The sequence below is a fragment of the Taeniopygia guttata genome, chromosome 1A (genome assembly GCF_048771995.1).
Source record: "Taeniopygia guttata chromosome 1A, bTaeGut7.mat, whole genome shotgun sequence".
Lineage (NCBI taxonomy): Eukaryota > Metazoa > Chordata > Aves > Passeriformes > Estrildidae > Taeniopygia > Taeniopygia guttata.
In genome coordinates, this window is record NC_133025.1 from 7,947,749 (window position 1) to 7,968,411 (window position 20,663).

Sequence of the window (20,663 nt, forward strand, 5' to 3'; positions counted from 1 at the left end):
AGAATGAATAACAAAATAAACTTTGTACAAATGACTGAATAACCCCCAAGTACACAAGGGATCTTCTGGTTTCTGTAAAATTGTTCATGTAAGGGATCACTTGCCACACAACGTCAAAGCTTAATAATGTAACGCGCTATTTAACATGTGAAATTGTCCTGCTTCTATTATTCCCTTGAAGGTTAATTAAGTTAATTTTGTTTGTTATTTTATTTTGGCATTTCATCAATCTATCAGGGTTAATTTTTACTTTGTGTTATATCTTTATTCATTCCATCAAATTTTTTTTTTTGGTGAGGTTAGCTTGTCTGATTGCAATTTAATTATTTAATCATGACAACAATGTTTTATCTAGCTAATACCAACAGTGCTAGAGTAAGCTGGGGTGATAAATACAACCTCCACAAGAAAGAGAAAAAAAGGCTTCTTATGCTTTATTGTCTGCCACATTATTGACAAAATATTTAAAAATGTTTCAGACATGAGAATTTTTACTACATTTGCACAAAATCCATCTTTCCCATGTAAACCTAAATAAATGTGGTGTCTGGGTTTGGGGGGTTGTTTTTTGTACATTATATCTCTAGGACATGTTTAATGAAGATAGTGGGCAAGACAAGATCCTCTTTTCCTAGTTCATCCTCATCAAATCTATATGGCAAATTGTTAATAGATTTCAGAGACCTCATAATGCTCAGGAGTAAAATTTCACAATAAATGGAATAATAGAAATAGGAAGAGCAGAAAGGTTCTCTAGAAATTATCTAGAAAAAAAATATTTGATTTTTGGGTCATTTTGATGACAGGGTGGCTACTGAAAGAGGAGACTCCTTTAGACAAATTGTTATCTGAACTAATTTTGTCTTCTGGGGCTTGCACCACTAACAGAAACTCCTGTATACTGTGCAGTGTTGAAATGCCTCTTCTGAGGCACCATTGCAGGAGCCCAGTATCCCAAAGGGACAGAACATAACTCCTGGGTAAACTCTAACACTTTTTTATCTGAGAATATATCACTTTGTATATATATTTTTTTTTTTAATCTTTAAATCTGCATGACTAATACATTGAAATTAAAATAACAGAATACAACTTATTTTGTATTCCAGTACAGTATGTTCCCCTCCAGTAGAAATTAAGACTGACTTTGAAAGCTGAGCACTTTTTGAGGTTTCTGGCCATTGCAGAACAGCAAAGGATAGGGCTGAGTTTCATCCTCCCTCTTTCCATGCTGTCGCAGAGCACGTCTTCAACAGACCATCCAGATAAGTAACCTTAAGCATTTGCATTTGGGGGGAAGGTTTTGAAGCTCCCACAGCTCTAGTCAGTCACAGCTCATTGCTCCTAACCTTGTTTTCTCTTTCAGGATGGATTTTATCAAGCCTCCCGCTTATTTCACAGCCCACATGCTTTGCCAGCTGTCCTTGCATAATGCAAGACTCAAGGCTGCTACCTATTCAAAAATCAAAGCATCCTCTGAATACAGCCTTTAGAGAAGCCCCTTTTGCAAACTTTTAAGATGAGCATTAACCATAAACAGTAGATATAAGCTAAGATACTTCTCTTTTTCCGTTTTTTTTCTTTTAATGCTCAAATCAACAAAAGTACGTGGATATAGCTTTGACGGCAAATCACCTTCTGTCAATGGCCTGTTTCAGTTGGAAGGGCTCTTGAGACTTGTCATGCTTGGGGTCCCTAATAGTCTCTTCTGTCAGAAGAAAATCGGGTTCCTAGTAAAATGTTTGCTCTAAAACTGCATAAAAACTAATGACTGTATCAAGCTATGTACATTGCCGGAAGCCACAGTCTGCTAGGAGAATTGCTTTTATTTGGGGTTTGATATCATCATGCTGTCAAGGGCCTCACGCTGGTGTTTGGCAGCCAGGACAATGAGTTCATTGCTCTTTTTATTGCTGGAGACCTTAAAGCCAGCCTGCGGCTCCGTCCCCAGTGGAAGCTGGTAATTTTGACCATGATGTTCATCCTGAAATTTTCTAATCAAAAAGTTTAGCTTCATCAAGTTGCTGAATGCCCTTCAAACTTGTGCATGACCATTCAGGACAGACAGAGCAGGTGGCTATTGCTTGTTTTGTTCTTGAGAGAGGGGCCATGTAGGGCAAGTTAGGACAAAAATGTAGCAAAACTGCCTTATAAGTCAAAGATTAGATAGGAGCTGGAGAAAATTTCCATAAAATATAGAAATACAAGCCAAAATATAAATCAAATTCTCAGCAACAAAGAATGGTTATACTGAGCCATCCACTTCTTTTGTCCCAAAGAAAGGATCTTTGAGTAAAATGCTTTTCTGAAAGGAGTGAGACCAAGGGAAAGCAATAATTTAAGTAAGGAGCTGGTCTCTCTTATATTCAAATGAAACTGAATAACTATACTTTTTGCCAGAATCATTAAGCTGTCTGTGTTCTGACACATGTAAAGCAGAAATGGTTGTTTCTAGCTGTCACATTTCTATTTCTACATCAACGCTACACCTTTCCATGGGCACACGGTGTCACATGCCAGGGGTTTTGGGGGACAGCAGGGCAGACCAGGGGGAGCCAGGACAGCTGCATCCTCAGGTTTCCTGGGGATGGGGATAGGACATTGGCCAGGCTCATGGCTGGGCAGAGCAGGGCTGTGGCAAGGCTGGAGATGGTGCCCTGTGATCCTTCCACTACCCCATGTTGCTCCAAAGCCTGTCCTTGAACAGGTATGGGGCATCCACAACTTCTCTGGGCAACCTGTGCCAGGGCTTCATCATCTGCACAATAAAGAATTTCATCCTAACATCTAATCTAAACCTACCCTCTCTCATTTTAAAACCATTCCTCCTTGTCCTGTCATTTAATGACCTTGTAAAAAGTATTTGTCCTGCTCTCTTTAAGGCCTCCTAATGTATTCCTATTCTGATCAATACCTCATTGGATTCCAAACTGTACAGCTATGAATTGAAATGGTGGACATCTCTGATATTTGACACTAATACAAAAATCTGGAATCTTTTAGTCTAAGTCTGTTAATAAATATTACATTTATGCATTACGTATTGTACTATAAAGCTGTCCACGCTAAAGAAATGTCTGGATTAACTGGAATGCACAAAGAATTTAAGTGCTCTACAAAGTTATCATCAAATCTTTTATTTAGATGTGAAAAATATTTGACATGTAAAAATACCTGCATTTAAAAATGAAGTAGCTGAAATAATTTTAAATATAAAATCTGTTTTTCAAAAGATTTTCGTGAAGGCATATGGAATTCCTGTATTTCAAAGCGTGAGACACTGGCTTGGGATGAAGAAAAAGAAAATAGAAAATATAAAATATCTTTTTTTTGTTTGAATTACCATTTTGGAAACAAAAATTTGCCTTTCTGTCCCTTCAATTGGTCCCCTCAAGAGGCTCTTAAACTTGTTTGTCTTGAAGGCTAAGGCTGCTTTGTCAATATCGATTGCAGAAGACCTAATTCTGTGTCTTCTCAAGCCTTTGGAAATGTTCCTCCTTTTCCACTGGACTAATGCTGAAGCAGAAAAATAGTTCTCCCGAAATGGAAATTCAAGAGACTATTATAGTACATGTCTGTAAAGAATAAACAAGTTATCTAGCCAATCCTGATTTAGTGAAGAAAGTCCTGCATGCTGATGCTGTTTGGGACTTCAAGTACATGGTGTTCTAAGAAATAGAGTAACAATAAAGCCTGATATTCCCTTCAGAGTCATCATTCTCTTAATAGAGGATTTCCCTGAGGTTTACAGCCATCTAGCAATATTACTTCACTTCTCTGCATTGAATTAGGCCCAAGGACAACCTTATAAATGAAGCTGATGAAACAGGGTAAAGCAACTTTTCACATGCCTTCATCTTTTCTAGGTTTTGTCCTACTTCTTGCTTTGCCAATTCAACAGATTACTGTTACTGATAAACTGCATAACAATTGAGATTAGTGCTTGTGATGCATTAGGAAGAGGAAGAATTTATCCTGCGTTTTTAAGTAATCTTTCAAAACGTACCACACAAATAAAAGTCCAATTTATGCCTATCAGCCTTGAACCACTGCATTACAAATGATACAGCAACAATTCAAAGCCCAAGCTGATGGATTCTTGTCTATTACTCCATGGTGTTGCATGGGTAATTTTAATCTTATTGACTCAATAGAAATTTTGTTGTTAATTACTGTCGGAACTCAAAATGTCCCTCAGACATTTTTGGATGTTCTGGGTTCAGGTCAGAAGCATTTGAGACCCTGGCAGGCAGCTGGAAGCAGCTGTGATTTTGGATTTGAACCATGGAACGATTTACCAACCTTGCAGGAAGAACAAGAAGTCAGAAAAGTTTAGATATTATAGTAGAAGTAGTCACAAAATAAAGGGAAGAATTTTTGAGTGCTGTACAGGGGGGTTTTAGGTCTTGTACATGGGGTCAGAGGTTTTAAGATGGAGGGATTTTGGCCAGTCCTGTCCTCCCTCTTTCTTCTTCCTTACCTCCATGTTCTTGGTGATGTTGGCACTCACAGATTGGTTTAGAGTAGAAAAGCACCATTTAATATAGGTAATAGGCATTGGGGAAAAACTCTAAACAGTTATCACTTAATGTACCATATAAAAGATAGCACCAGCCCTGGGCGGGGGGAGAGAAGAATAAGATGGGAGTCAGAGAGGATGTCAGGGTGTGTGTGTGCCTCTGCCTGAGCTGCTGAGCAAACCACAGCAGCTCAAGAAGAAAATCTTTTAGATAACTTGCAATAAACTGCCTTGAGACTGGACAACTGAAGACTATTGAGTCTTTCTTTGAAAGCACGGGTTGGAGGAGAGACTTTTCCACCACACGGATCCACCCCCAACCTAGGGGTGAGCTCTGGCAAATTACAATGGGATTACTAAGATTACACTTTACAGTTGACACCAAACCTGAACATCCTTGCACCAAGGTGGGATCCTTTGCTCCCCACAGCCACCTTGAGAGCTTTGTGGCCCTACCCCAGCTGGCCAGGAGCCAGGTAACTGCAACAGGTACACAATGGCATGTGGAGGTGTCTCAAGCATGGTTTGTGTTCCTGGCTCAGCCTCAGGCTGAGATTGCTGCCAAAGTGCAGAGCATGCGTGTCATTCGTGTGTTTGGAATAGGAGAGGAGAGGGATCTGGCAGAGAACTCAAGGCAGCACAGGCTGGAGCTGACATCATATCCTCAGGTCAAGGATGAGATCCAGACTGGCACTTAGAGCCCTAATATGCAGTTTGGGTGGAATAGAGGCTCTTAATTCCAAGTGGTTAGGACATGTCCAAGGGAAAGGAATCTAATGCTCAATGCAACCATTTCTAACTTTGCCTGGTGATGCTTTAACACAGAGTTTATGAATAGCATCTTAGTGTTCACATCTCTCCTCAGAGAGTGAATTCTGAGTTCAGCCTCTCTGTTATGACTTCTTGTGTTTGAACTTGGTGAGATTCTCAGCAGATTTGTCCTACTGCAATAAATAATCTTTAGGCTTTGGCCCTTACCTGCTTTTAGTAGAGTTTCTTGTGACAGAAGAGATTTAAGCTGGAAGTTTTCCACATCAAATTTTCCACATAAACTTTTAGCATCTAGGTATAAATCTAAAAAATATAAGACTATTATGTAAGTTTGTAGAGGTCATTGATTTGTTTGAAAAGTCTAACACACATCTCTTATATAGCTATAAAAAGCAATGAACACACAGAAGTGTTGACTGGTTTTCTACAGCACGTCCTGGGGGCTGGCTCAGGTGTTTTTTGCTCAGAATATTGACTGCACCAACACAGCACTCTTTCAGTTCAGTGTATAAGATATACAAATGCTCAAGAGAATTGCAAAAATGCTTCATAGTAAGCCAGAACCTACAATGATGTTTAATCCTTTATCGGTATGAGCCCAAATCCCTGTGAGTTCTCCATCCAAACTCTAATATTTCAGCTGTATTTCCCAAATAATTTTGTCTTTTTTGATTAAATTTTTTTTTGCATAAATATCCACTTATCTGACATTCCTTTAACCAATGACCATGATCACTTTGAAGGACATATTGTTTCTTAGAATATGGTCATATCCTGTCTAATTGCACTCAAGCATCGAAGAATTGAAGAAGAAATAGAATAGAAAAATCACTGTGTACTCCGATGAGTTATTGAGATTCAGCATTAAAAATTTCAATATGAAGGTCAATAATTAGAGCATCATATTCTGCCCATGATCCAATCTTAAATGCCAGAAACAAGCAACAGGATTTTCTCAAATCAAAACGATACACCTGCCATATTCTAAGCACTACCATAACACTGTATTTTTCTTGTTCACAAAACATTATATGCTTTGTATATGATCAACACCTGTAAAACTTGAATGATTCCCTTACTTTAACAGACATAAAAAGGTATTAAAAAAAAAAAAGCAGATGGTCTTTTTTATTATGGTGTCAGATTTAGAAAAACAGGAAAGCTATGCCTGGAGAACAAGATCAAAAGTGAAGCTTTCAGACTCTGGATATCCTTGTTTAATGAATTAATATTTCATAACCTGAAAGTTCATTCATTATTAAGAATCTTAATGGGTGAATAAGTTTAAAAATCTAAAATGTAAATATTATTTCATTTTTCTGAATAAAAGGGACATTGGCTTTCTGTCTTAAAACACAGGACCTAAACTTTTCACAATCTGGGAGTCTCTGTCATACAGTTTAACTTTCTATCCCTGTAGTTTTTATGCTTCACTTTTGAATTTATTTCTACTACTGAAAAATTTGATAAATTACATATTGTGTATTCAAACAATCTATGATTGTGAAAAGAAGAAAATAAAGAAAAGAAAAAGAAAAAGAAAAAGGAAAAGAAAGAAAAGAAAAGAAAAGAAAAGAAAAGAAAAGAAAAGAAAAGAAAAGAAAAGAAAAGAAAAGAAAAGAAAAGAAAAGAAAAGAAAAGAAAAGAAAAGAAAAGAAAAGAAAAGAAAAGAAAAGAAAAGAAAAGAAAAGAAAAGAAAAGAAAAGAAAAGAAAAGAAAAGAAAAGAAAAGAAAAGAAAAGAAAAGAAAAGAAAAGAAAAGAAAAGAAAAGAAAAGAAAAGCCTAAAGCCAGGTCTTCAGTGTTTAACTAAAATTGTTTAATTAATTAATTGTTTAATCATTTAAAACAGTTCTGTTTACACATATTTAAGAAGGAAGGTCCAAGCATGAGTTAACATGCAAATCATCGTCCTGTCTTTAACAAAATAGGTTAAAGACATCTGCAACTATTCCTATGTGAAAAGGACTTTATGTATGCCACTTGCACCTGTGCTTGGGACTCTCTTCTGGAAGCACACACAGGGCTGAGATGTTTGGACTTTGGATCCATTCTGCTGTGATTGAAGAAAACAGGTGAGACAGGATTTGCTATAAGAGCTCCTGTACTTCTGTGGGTAAAGAAATGCTCAGTTCCAAGTTCTGAAAGAGTTACTGGCTTTTTCCAAGTGTCATTATCGAGCAAAGCATTCATCATTTTCATCATTTTCAACACTATGGATTTCTGTGTTCTGTCACTTTAAGTTATCACTCTTTTTAGTCATGAATCCTCACATTTTCTTTCCAAGGAAGACACTCTGGATTAAGTTCTGCATTTTTCACAACAATATATATATTTTCTGTTAGACAGGAAGACAGACTTAACTTCAGAATATGGTGACTCATTTGTAAGCTTATGTAGCATAATCTACAAACAACACTTAGATTTTGTGTTTCATTATTCTTTGGATTGTGGCATTGTGTAGTCTCTTCTATGGGCAATCATTATCCCACTACTCATAGATAAATCAGGATAATGTAGCTGATGTTTATCAGCAAGGTATCTGGTTTTCCAGGTTTCCAAAGGTTTAATTGAGACTAGTTTGACTTGTTTAGTGGAATTATTTCCCAATAAAATGCATTTTGAAGAAAAGCTGGACAACTGCCTTTCATGCTGTCATCTTTCACAAGCCTGTCCCTCGAGATTCCAGCTATGGAGATCAGTCACTACTTGAAGGTTAAATGTGACACATAACTTTCTTGTGAAACCTGATAGACTCCAGATGCAAAAGGAGCTCAGTGCATGCCTGCTAATGAAAATTTTCTCCTTTACTGACAAACTTGGATGCTTTTGTGCTTGCAACAACTGCTTGCACAGCACAGCCTCTGCAGCAAAATATGGTGTGGATCTGCATTTGGCAGAGAGTTTCTCCCCTGTCTCTCCTCTCCTACCAAACTTGGCAACCATTTCCTCCTTGATTTCCTATGCAAGTCCTGCATTTCTTCCCTAGGAGCAGCTCTGCTGAGGTTTCACTGGCAGCACGGTGAGATCTGCCACCAGCTGCCCTGTGCCTTCGCTTTTACCCACCCAGCCCACAGATCACACTGGATGCACACAAACCTTTCACTGGGAATCAGTCCTGATTTGTGTTAAATTTCAGTTCCTGTTCACTCTGGGCAAGAAGAACATTTTAATATTTTCGATCTATAAGCAGGGATGTCCCCTTGCCCTAAATAGTACAAATTCAGCAGTAATTCCTGACTGCAGAGCCACACTTTAAATAAAATTACCTGTAAAAAAAGCAGCAGGATAAGAGCAAGTACAAATGAATTCAAATAAAGGCAAAGTTAATGAAGCCGTGATTTTTTAAAAGTATAAATAAGTAACAGCTATTTCACAAGTAATGGTTTGTCTATTTCTTGGAAACAAATGTTTCTTAATAGGAATTAGGTTGCATTTGGGCAGGATGTAATTAAGTTTTGAATTTTCTGTGGCATTTTCTACAGTTGCTTCTACACTTTTTGTAAGACTTAAAAATAATCCTTTTACTGCTTTCATCCCTCTTGTAAGACATCAAAACCAGATCTATTTACACTGCATTTATAACAAAGAATAAATACACCTACAAGGTCTAATCCTCTAACATTCACTTGGATGAGCTGGCCCATTAACTTTTGTTGATGTTGGATCAGGATTCAAGTTGTGTCACAAGAAGCTTTTCTATTAATTTCTACAGGTTTTGAATGAGATTCTTGAGTGACAACAATTCTTTTTTGAGTGAGTAGTCCAAAGGCACATTAGTGATTTAGGTGTGTTTCTGTGTTTGGAGTGCTTCTCATCATGAAGTGAGACAAGCCTCCCCATTGTCAGTGAAAAGCAGGAAAGGTTTTCTGTTCCTTGCCACAATCAGTGTCTGCCATGGCAGTACAACAAACTCAAACTCCTGTGGATTAGACCAAGTACATCCAAATCTACATCAAACATTTATCTGGGAGACAGATTTTGGATTCTAGCCCTTACAACAAACTCCGGTATACTGCAGAAGTAAAAATGCATTTCGTCTATAAGCAAAGTTAAAAATAATAGGAAAAAAAAAAAAAAAAGAAAGAAAAACAAGGTGGGGAAACCATTGCAATTATCTTTAGAAGAGAAGATAAATTTCTAGAGTATAATTCTTGGATTTCTCCAGCTTTATATGGAGATTCATTTGAGGTTTGGGTTTTCTTCTTAATTTTCATTCTAATCAGTCAAACCCTTACCTCCCTACTGTAAGCTTCATTCAAGCTTTTCAGCACATATTGGGCCCTTTTAAAGACCGCAAGTTTGAGCCACTAAACACACAGTTTAGAAAACATATATAATCAAGTTTTAAAAAAAATGGAAAGAGAAATTTTTGTAATTTGAACAGCAAAGAACTGGTACAGTTAACATTTTAATGCATATGAGATGACATGAACTCTATCCTTTCCATGGCATAAGTTTTGCCATGTATTTTCCAACATATAATTTCTCAAACTTTTGCAGCATTGACAACAGCTTCACATTTCACAGCTCTTTGTCTTAATTCATAATTCTTCAAGGCATTTCAGCAACTGATACTGAAATGCCTTGCATGGAAATAAGTATTAGTAGGGAAAAATATAATGGGTTTTCTGTGCAAGCCAGCATCTGGTTATTCAAAATGCAGCAATTTGACATTCTGAAACCATTGATGTCACAGCAAAACACCAAAAATTGCTCAGATTTGCTAGTGAATGACAGTCAGACAGTAGTGATCCAGCTCTTTGGCCTGTTGCCTTTGATTTGATGATTGAAAATTAATGCTGAAATTAGCCATTTGAAGGCACAGATTTTACCAACCACACAAACATAAAGACCTTTGTTATGCACTTTTGAGTTCCTGATGTTTAACTATTTGCAAGTTACAGTTAGTGCCAGTGGCACTGTTTAACAATTTGCCTTATGTTTTCTACTTTAAAATTCCATCTTCAGTCATGTTACCTGTCCAAACTGTAACTGGACACTTGCAATTTGAACACCAGGTGTCTGCCTCAGGCTGAATTTCTTGAAAAAGTTTCAGCAAATCTGTTTGCTGACAACAGGGACAGGGGACAATAAAGTTTCCATGGAAAAGTGCTGAATTAAATAAAACTGTTTTTCTTCAAACTTACAGTTAAAAGATTTTGCTTTATGAGTCAGCTCTCTTGAACACCACATACTGCCAGACTGGGAGAACAATTTTTCAAGTATTTCTTCTGTCACACTTGAAAAATGATTTTTAGCAATCAGTTTGATTGAAAGATGTGACTATTTTTCTATATAGAAAAAGTTAACATTTTAAGATTTTTTAAATGTGGTTGAATGAATAAAAACATTTGGCTGGTGACTGTATGCTTGAGATTTTTTCTAACACATAAAAATACAAATGCTCATGCAAATCACTTCAGTTATATTAATACATAACATAGCATTATTTTCCTTATTTTTAAACATATTTTGAGTGTATTAAAACCAGAATTGTTTACAATCTACCTCTTTGGGGAACATTATTGACATATACCTCTGCTGCAAAACTCTGATTTTTCCACAACAATTTTTTTTTTTTTTTAAGTCAGTGGCTGTCAGCTGTGCAACCATACCTCTGGTCTGCTCTTTCAGTACCACAGGAGTTGGGCTTTTCTGGCTAAATCTTGGAATTTAGAACTACTAAATTGTAGTAGTTCTAAATTCTATCAACCTCTACTACATGTTGATTAAAAGTTGCATGAACTGGATGCTCACTTTGCCAAATGGACACTTTTAAGCTATTAAGAATTATGTGAGGTTGAATGTTGTACTAAACACAGATGATGCAGAGGAGATGTTTTCCTACTGAAAATCTGGTCTGTAGCTTGCACACAAGCTCCTCCCAGAGGAGCTGAGAATTATTACAGCATAAATAAATCACTTTATTTTAAATCTGCATTGTGTTTACCACATTTTGCCTATGCCAACAGACAGCTCACAATTCTTTCATCTAAGCTGCTCCTACTATCCCTGAACCTTAGGTACTGGCCCAAAATGCCAAAATATTTGATGTGATTTTTCAGTAATAGCATCATTCATGGAATTATGGAGTCATAGAAACATTAAGGTTGGAAAAGACCTCCAACATGATCAGGTCCAACCTTTGACCAAATACCACCCTGTCCACCGAAACACATGGCAAATTGCCACCTCTGCTTGTTGTCACTTCCCTGGGCAGCCTGTTCCAATGCTTAGCTTTATTCTTTCAGTGAATAAATTTTTCTTAATGTCCAATCTGAACCTCTCCTGGTAAAACTTGAGGCTATTTCCTTTTGTCCTATTGCTAGTTGGCTGGGACAAACCACAGCCTCCTCTCAGGAGATGTTTGGATGAGAAAGTGTCATTCAAAATGCTTTGGGGTGAGCTGTGTATACACAGAGCCCAATTCTCTTCTCAAATAGCTTCTAGGTCACCCCTAGGTCCAAGTGAAGAAAGCTGAGAAAGTGAAGGATTAATGTATATCTGTACCTTTTTTATCATCCAACTTCATATGCAGTGTTTGGCCTGGGCAAAAGGAGACAAAGAAATTAAAGCAGAAAAAGAAGTGCAGAGAATTGCACTTCACTGGCATGGGTCTATATTTCCCTGTCCTTCTGAAGAGGGACACTACAAGGAATCTAGCTTTTTGTAGCTTAAATAGCTATGTCATTATTTTCAAAGTATTCCAAATTTATAACAACAAAACATGGAAAATCCGACAAAAATCTGTCCCTTAACAAAAGACAAGCTTACTTTACACTTTCCTTCATATTGGTTTAGTGTGCTCTTACCAGGCTGTGAAGATGCTGCCAATCATAAAATTATCAGAACAAAAGGAGGGTAACTTTTCTCGAAGACACTCAGAGCCACACCTTTTTACCCAGGAGGAACTGATTTTCATGGTACAAAGGAGAGGCTTTTCTTTAGCAAGGTGTTTGAGGTATTGATGTTGGGGGCAGTAGAACTGGAGCATGTCTGGCAGTCAGATAAAAATGGATTTTTCTGAGCCTAGGGAGTCTTATGGGAAAAAATCCCTTTCAGCTGCAACCTCCTTTAGGATATCAAGGGGAGTCTAAAATCAATGTTTCTGCTAATTTATCCACACAGCAGATTGCCATGTATGAAAAACAAAATAGATAAAACTGATAGAGTGTGAGAGAATCTGGCATGGGGATGAGTGGGATGGGGGGCATGAGAAGTCCCCAGAGTCAGAGAGGAGTGAAGACAGCACTGGACTGGCTTTATAAAACTAAGTTGAGACCAGGATGTGTTTGTGTGTGGTGGGGGCTGGGGCATAAGGGAAATTCTGCTCAGTTTTGTGAAATGACCCTGTTAAAAACATTCATGTGTGTGAGTGCACAAATGAAAGGTCAGCGTGTGAGGGGAGGATTTTTAATCCATCTGGGATTTTAAATACTGTTACTGAAAGATACATGTTTATTTAAAAAGAACTTACTATATAGAAATAATTCTTTATCAAATTTAAATTGAATTTCTAGAATTTTTCCAAGTGCATTATGTCAATCTGTGTTTCCATAGCCATCTGCAGAAAGAGAAGTTATTATTAATTTTTAACACACAGACTTTTTTCTCTTTGAATTTTATAATCTGAAATATTTCATAATTGGGCAAGGTGGATGACATGGTAAAGTAAATTCAGGTAGAACTGAATATTTTTACAGAATTTTTCATTGCTTATTTTCTCCTGTTATTGTTGATTAGTCTGAAAACTCTTTCTGGCAGAAACATTAAAAATGCACATATTAAGAAAATCTTAAAGAAAAAAAGTAAATACTGATTTTACATTTGTAAAACTTCTAAAAGGAATCAACTACTTACCTGTACAGAACAAACAGTGCCACATGGTCTGTTCTCAGTCACAACATTTTTTTTTTCAAAAAGGAAACATTAGATAAAGATTCACTGTTAATGCTGCTAACATTCATTAGTTTGTAATATATGCCCACGCTGCTTTATGCAATAGGATAAAAGGATGGAAATGCAGCATCCAAGGGAGAAAATAATAAACAGAAGAAAATCCCCTATAGCAGTTATAATGGCACAATGCAGAATTCTGAGTGAAAGTTGCCATGACAGCTGCAACCCAATTTCACTGCAGCTGGCATTGACTTCTCTAACCAGGGAGATAAAGTGTGGGTCTCAGAGTAAGGACTATGCCACAGCATTCAGGCAAGGCAGGATGTGTTACATGATTTCACAATATCAGTAGTCTCCATTTCTCACTTTCCAATGCTTTCCCTGCCCTTTAGTCAAGAAGGCCTGAAAAAGGGAGGTTGTACCTCCAAAGTCAGCCTTCCATTATCTGCAAGAGAACCTAATGCCAAACATTTTCCTTTAAATGCCAGGCAGCAGTGGCAGCACTTGGCCATACTTCTCTTCAGCTTTGAATTTGCAAGTGGCCACACAAGCACCCCTTGGAGGGTGCAGCACCATGGCTGAGTTTAGATCTGTGCCAGAGTGTGCAGATTACACTGGCAAATAGCCCAGTACAGTACATTTTCATGGTCACAGATCCCTTGTCATTTCAGGTTTATCCAGCAGACTGGTGGGATTTCAGAACTGCCTTCCAGAGGACCACAAGTACAACTTGCTGTAAACGAGTTTTATAGATCTATCAGTAGGATCACATGGCAGGACTAATTCATATTACAGCCCAAGAAGCCAAATTTTGCCCTGTGGCCTATCTCAGCACGCACAGGATTGAATGTTTGATAGATGTCAACTGATTCTTTGCCTGACTGCTTGATTCCAAAGTCACTTTGGAAACTCTTTTCCCAAAGTGAGGCAAACAGATAGCACCATTGAGGGCTGAAGATAAAGGTATGGCTGCAGTCCCCATGTAAAGGTAAAGCTGTCAAGGGGAAATGGACTTATCGTACCTGCCGGTTCTTGGTCTTAATAAAGAAAGAAGAGTGTAACCATCACTGCAGTGGGCAAACAAATCCATCTCAAACTGAATGATTATGAAAAATTTCAGCTCCATAATCCATACCGAAGACAAACAACTCTCTTCCACCATAGTTATTTTGTATCCTGAAGATAATTTGAGAATGGGAAAGCTGATAAAGTGTGACAACTGACATAATAAATTGAATAAATCCGTCACTGCTGTTGTCAGGTTCCTATCTTGTCTGACAATGCATTTAGCTCCCAGATCAGGGGCAAAGTGAGCCTTGCAGAACATTAATTCCATTTAAATGAGCACAGGAAATGGCATCTGTGGAACTTCCTCGTTGCCAGGACTGTAGCTGTTGTATTTTCAAGAAAGTTCTCTCCATTTATCAGGAATTCAGCCTTATCAATGCCTTAAATGACCTTCCATCAGAACGCCATCCAAACCACCTCGCTACCAACAAACATCTTGAAATGCTGGATACATATCAAAAACAGGAAAGTTTCTCTCTCTGCATTAATTTTGGTTAAACAATTACTGACTCTGTGAGTCAGTAGAACTGTGTTCCCTCTTGCTCTTAGTTTAGAAGAGCGCAATAAAGGACTGAAAGACTGAGATTAGAACAATTGCCTACCAACTGGCTTAAAAATATTTGGGAGGAGATTGAGTTATACTTTCTGTGGAGCTGGGGAAGGACTTTTCAATCATTGCCAGTAAACTGCACACCTGTGCAGACCTAAGGCCCAAAAGTTCTTGGTTTTTAAAGTAAAAATTGAAAAAAACCACAACCAAAAACAAACCCCCACCCACACAGAAAAAAAAAAAAAAGAAAAAGCAAACAAAACAAAACAAAAAAAAAACCCAACCAAAACAAAACAAACAGCTGAAAAGGATTGTAATAGTTGAAGAAGCATGAAAAACCATTAAAAAATTCAAAAATGCACATGGTTATTAGTGGGCAATGCTTGCACAGGAGTAAACATGTCAAGTGTGAATATTTTCCAAAAATTAGAAAAGCTCTAAGTATTAGATTTTTTTTCATTGTGATCTGATTAACTTTTTGAACTAAGTTCCATTTCATATCACAGGAGAAAAAGAACATTTAATTTTCTAAAGGTAAGAAAGGTCAATTTATGAGATCTTCATTACATGGTTATTTGAAATAACAGTGGATTTGGTGCCATAACCTGGAGCCTTTATGCCCTTTTCTCTTTGTTTTTAACACAAAAGAGTGAATGTTGTTTTCTTCAAGACTGTTTCTTTATTTTCTCAATTTATATAGCTTTGACCTTCCAAGCTACAATACATTTGGTGTCATAAATTACCCATGTACTTTTCAACTTGTCAGAATCCTGACATATTACCTGTGAAAGCCACCTGGAACAGAACAATAAATAATTCCTTTGAGGGGAAATATTCCCTTCTGATACCTACACTACAGAGATGCATTTGTTGTGGGCTCCCACAATTGCTTGGCTTCCCAGTGTTTGCTGCAGAGCACCATCTCCTCAGACATATTGAGAAATTATGAGCTAGAGCAGCAGTGTCAGCAAATATAGCTTCTTTCCCTCAAGATTGATATGCATAGTGTATCTCTCCTTCCAAAAATGCAATATCCTTAAATTAAAGAATCAGTGTGAATCACATCAGAGCCCACTTTTGCCAACTTATAAATAAGTATCAACATATGATATTTTATATGAAGCTAAGACCATTACTATTGTTTTGATATATTCATATCAAGAATAAGGACACGTTTGTAAGCTGCCATGACAAAAACACTGCATTATTTTCAGATATTCCAAACTCAAGTTAATTGAAATAGTGCCAATTTTGCTTCAAACTTTTTTTTTTTTTTTTTAGAAAGCCATATAGGACCAATATTAAAAGCTAGGCTAAACACCTCTGCTTTCAAAAAATAAACTGACAGCTTTCTCCTTTGAAGTGTGAAAAACTGTGATAGAAAAATATATTTTAGTGGATAAATTATCACAGTTCTGTTGATCTGAGCTGACAGTGTCATATTCTCTCTCTGAAGGATGTCCCACCTTCTCCCCCCAACAAAATACATTTTCCTTGTTTGAGGCAGTTGAAAGCCTGATGGATGTGAGGTTGCAGGTTCTGTGTCCCGAGGTAGCAAGGCTGAGTGTGTAATCACGGGCACACACACACACACACAGACACACAGACACACAGACACACAGACACAGCTGCCACCCAGGTCAGCACAAACAGCAGGGTGTCACCAGCACCCACAGAAATGCACACAGCACCCACACAAACAGAGCAGTGTGGCTGGCTTGCTCCTGTTCTTGATTTGTGGCTATTTGAACTCCAGTGGAGGAGGAAAAAATAATAATAATTCTGGTATTATAATAATAAAAACATTAATCACTCTGAGGGTGAACCTTTGATGCTCAGCCTACCCAGGGTGATAGATGAGTAATGTGATTGTTGATTCTCACAACTAAAAGGCAAATATTGTGTATATAATGTAAGAGAAGTTTTATAGACTTACAATTATATTTTATCCACCCTTGCTTTATTATCAGGGGATTGCCTGGGTTTGGGACATTTGAGAGGGTCAGCTCATTAATATGGCAACATCTCCAAACAAGATTTAAGGAAGCAAACTCCACTGGACCGTGAAAAAGTAGTCGATGAACTTGGGGAGGGGCTAAAGGGTTAAAAGGTGGAACATCCATTGTGTGGATAAGCACGTGGTGGGAAAGATCCTCGGCTCCCAGCACAATAATATTTTCTCTATTCAGTCTTCTGTTGTATTTTTGATAAGGTTTTAATAAACCTTTTAAATTTTGGAAGTGAGTATAATTTCTCTCACCAGTATCTGCTTCCCAGCTGTCCTGGTCTCCCCAGTTGCTGGAGCACAGACAAACAGGGCCCAGAGATTTGTAGTTGAGCTCCAGTAGCTGGTTTCTTTTATCCTGTAACTGGCACTTTTTATTCTTGCTGTTTAATTCAGTTTGAATTTCACCAGTTTTCACACATACTCAGAATAGAGAGCACACCCATACAAAACCAAAAAGAGGATTTCATGAGAAACAGTGCAAACTGCAACTATGAAGGCAGTCTGACAGGTGTAACAACAACAGACAATTAAGACAATTATACCTGATCAGCTTGTTTTATTGCCTTTTCTCTCTATTCTTTTCTGCTTGTTCCCTCATAATGCACCTTGACAGCTTCCTTTCCCACTTCCAGTCCTTCCCTAAACATCCTATAATGTCTCACACATTGCCACAGGTCCTTTAAAATACCCCATAAGAAGTTTTATGCAGCCCCCAAGTACTGCTTCTCCTGGTATCCCACCAGGAGACCTCTGCCTGTGCAGGCAGAAGCTCCATCAGCCTCAAGGTGTTCTGAGAGGGAGAGGGAAAGAGCCCTGCAGGGTGTTCTGAGGTCCTTGGTTCTTGGTCAGCTTCTCACCAGGAACAACATTCCCACCATTCCCCTTGGATAATCCCAAACTTATTAAGGGTTCCTCAGTCTGGAAATTGTTCTGTTGATCTTCACCAGGCCTTTGTGTTTTTGCTGATGAGTTTTTAATCATGATTCCCATGAGATCTCCACAGCACCAGGCCTGTGGCTTTGTGTCCATGTGTCTCAGCCTTCACCCACCTGTTTGTCTGTGGCTCACTCTTGTTACTGATGTGCCTGAACAAGACATGGATGGATGAGCTATCACCAGCCAGGTGCTCGGTGTGCCCTTTCCAGAGGGTCTAGGGGAAATACCTGCCACAGTTCCTTTCCCTCTCTTCTTCCTATCTCCCATCTCCTCAAGTACTGGTAGTAGTTCTTCTATTTCTTTTCCCAGTCCCTTTTCCACAGCTCATATCCAATGTTTTCCTCACTGCTTTATCTTAGGAAAGTAGATGTAACAATATAATGCTCTTTATGAAACACGGTTGTAGCAACTTAATTTAATTCCCTCCATTTTCTGGATTTGGGCACTAAGCTATACAATGAAAATTGCAGAAAGTTGTGAGTTACTCATTTCAAATGTTTCTTTCCATTCCTACATCTGCAATATTTTTAATCACTCTATGTAAGAGACACCCTGTTAAAAAAAAAAAAGTGACTTAATGAATTATGAAGTGTTATTCTATGTTTTCACAGAAATCATACATGACATATGATGACAAACTTGTCACTTATCAACAACTGATTTGTTACTTTGTGTGGGATTCACTTCTAGATGAAGACACCTACATTTAGCTGTCTGTATAAGCTAGATGTCTAAGATCTCTCAGATCATGGCATTCTAGACAATACAGGCAGCAGAACCTGCCAGAGCACTGCAGATATTTGGGATATCAGCACATGGCTGGTAAACACACGACTGGACCTATGAGGGTCAGTTCAGTTGCAAAAGCCTAATAACATTTCAGCTACTTTTGGATTTCCAAAACTTTCTTATGGGCCAACAAATATGATGGACCAAGAATAGGTCACATTTTCCAAATATTAAACAAAACAAACAAAAGGAATTGAGTAACTGCTAATAAAATCAGCATAAAAAGATACACCAAGAATAAACTCTTAGGGCACTACAATTCCTTTGCCTTGGAGGTAATATGAAACCCTTAGACAACAAATTAGGTTGTTCAGGCAACTGTATAGGAACACATACACACAGTGACTATCATGAGACTTTGGGTCTAGATGGAGTCTTAAAATCAGGTACAACTGCTCTGAGGTTTGAGATTTTTCTTAAGTAAGGACTTCTATCAATATAACAGATAAAAAGTTGTAAGATCATAACAATAATGGTTTGTCCCCAAAACTACCACAACTGAATTAATTCAAAGAATTATTCACTTACTGAATGACCCATGATCAAACACATATCTTCAAAACATGTACCATTGATCTTAAAGTGAATGTTTTTAACTTCAAGTGGATTTGGAGATCTGAGGATAAGACAGACACAATGTGGTCTGACTCCTAACTTAAAACATTAGAAACATTTTTTTAAGTTTTCAGAGCTTTCAGAAGAAAGCCTGAACTGTTTTCTCAGTCTACAGTCTTGCTTCCAAACAGGTGATGAAAAGTGAAAATGTTCAGGTACATTGAAGGACAAGGAGTGAAATGCTTCTTACTGATTGCTAGCAACCCATTGTTAGCAACCTTTTGATTTTGGTGTTAAAGTCACTCCAGACCTTCTATCTCTTTTTCTCTTTGAGAAAGAAAATATTTTTTTTAATGCAATAATTTATTTTTTTACTATAAAATTAAGTATGAAGATGGACAAGAAACATTTCATCAACTCAAAGAAATGGCTTGAAATCAATATTGAATTCAATACAATCACTATAAACACAAGTGTATCACCCTGATGTACATGTCAAAAAGCCACAGCTTAACTTGGGCTGCCAGCTCTTACTCCAGCATCTAGGTATAGCTGTTCCAGACTTATAAAATTTAAACCAGTGTTTGGAACTTAGTTTCACTTTGTTAGTTGTTTTGTATGATTTCTTAGCTGCAAACTGTACTTTTTTGGCATGGCAGCTGTGAGATTAGTATTGAAAATATGAAAGAAAAAAAAAAAGAGGGATGGATAGTTATTCTACTAAAAAAATATTTATTTTACTAAATCTGTAACCTTTATTGGAAGAATCCTGCTGTACTTGCAAAAATGTTCTCTAAGTCTGGTAAGTCGTGCTGTAGATACTCACATGGGATTTAACATCCAAGCCTAATAGGAGCAAAAATCCTTTAATATTGACTTTGGGATCTGGTATTACTGCAGTTCTCTTCTAAAAGTTGTAAGAGAAATATCCTTTTTATCTTGAGTGCAAAATCACAAACTTCTTAAATACAAGTATCTAAATGAGAAAGCAGATTCAGAGGCATTTTTTTCGGGTTTTATTCTTCTATCATTTGTGTGATTTCAGATAAGAAACTAACAAACTATATTCAATGCAGACAAAAAAAAATACCCAGAAACTAAACTAATTTTAGTGAGTGAGCAATGAGCAAAGCAGAATCACACGCACATAATTAAAGTAATGCAAATTCACAGTTTGATGTTTTTCTTTTACCTGATGTCTGTTTGGTGGAGTGTGATTCTTGACAGCGAAAGAGCAGCACCTAATCTAGAATGGAATAACTCCAGTAGCTTTAATGGCTCACACCTTCTTCTGCCTCAGGTTGTAATTGTCCATCACAGACAGCTGTCTCTCCAAAAGTTGTATTTGTTTTATTTCTCAATTTATTCATTTTTTATTTCCCACTGTTTATCTCCTGTCTGGACTATGATAAAATTGAGCATCCAGGTTTCACAGGAGCCATGTGAATGCAATGGCACGGGGCTCAAACCAGTGTGTCAGACTGAATTGTTAAGGGATAATGATTCAAAACATTCCCCAGGGTGCTTTGCTGAGGTGGAGGAGGTGAGCTTTAGTCGTGGGGTGATC